This window comes from Gossypium arboreum, chromosome 10 (genome assembly GCF_025698485.1).
Source record: "Gossypium arboreum isolate Shixiya-1 chromosome 10, ASM2569848v2, whole genome shotgun sequence".
Lineage (NCBI taxonomy): Eukaryota > Viridiplantae > Streptophyta > Magnoliopsida > Malvales > Malvaceae > Gossypium > Gossypium arboreum.
The window spans coordinates 29,486,947-29,487,896 of record NC_069079.1 but is presented as its reverse complement, the minus strand read 5'-3'; the positions used below and the strand labels follow the sequence as shown (position 1 = coordinate 29,487,896).

The 950-nt window shown below is 37.9% G+C and overlaps 1 non-coding gene across 1 annotated transcript; it reads left to right on the top strand.

Moving 5' to 3' along the window:
• Positions 1-241: 241 nt before the first annotated feature.
• Positions 242-348, top strand: LOC128282779 (small nucleolar RNA R71). The gene has a single exon (XR_008273133.1). It is a non-coding gene; the product is annotated as a small nucleolar RNA R71 (small nucleolar RNA).
• Positions 349-950: the final 602 nt, after the last annotated feature.

Below are 950 nucleotides of genomic sequence, written 5' to 3'. Positions count from 1 at the left end.
CAAGAGTTCTACCTGATTAGAGAGCATGATGACCGAATCGACGTTATAAACACCGACTATTTTTATTGGCTTTGTCCTCATGACTTGCCACTGATAGTTATTTAGTGACATCAATTCTATAAATTCATAAACATCTTCAGGTGTTTTATTATTGATAGTTCCACCAGCGGCTGTGTCAACCATTTGTCGAGTCGAAGGATTCAGGCTATTATGAAATGTTTGAACCTGTAGCCAAAGTGGTAACCCATGGTGAGGGCACCTTCTTAAAAGGTCCTTGTATCTCTCCCATGGATATTAGAGTGTTTCTAAATCCATCTGCATAAAAGAAGAGATATCATTACGTAATTTAGCCGTTTTAGCCGGCGAAAAATATTTTAATAAAAACTTTTCGGTCATTTGTTCCCAAGTAGTGATTGACCCTCGTGGTAACTAATTCAACCACTGTTTAGCTTTGTTTCTTAATGAAAAAGGGAATAATCGAAGGAGAATGGCGTCATAAGAAACGCCATTAATTTTAAATGTATCACATAGTTCCAAAAAGTTTGCCAAGTGAGCGTTGGGAGCTTCGTCCTGCAAACCATCAAACTGAACAAATTACTGTATCATTTGAATTGTGTTAGGTTTCAGTTCAAAAGTATTTGCAGCTACAGTAGGCCTAACTATGCTCGATTCAGTTCCTGTTAAAGAAGGTTTAGCATAATCATACATAGTACACGGAGTAGGATTCTGATTAGCAGCAATAGCAGGAGGTAGCAGATTTTCTTGGTTTTCATCCATCTCTTCGGTTGTGGTTGAAATATCATCCTCTTGCTCTTCCTCTGTGTATCTTAAGCTTCGCCTTATTTCTCTTCGGTTTCTACGAACTGTGCGATCGATGTCACTATCAAACAGTAATGGTCCTAATGGGTTTCTTCTGGTCATAAACTAGAAAAACCTGTTAGAAGAAAATA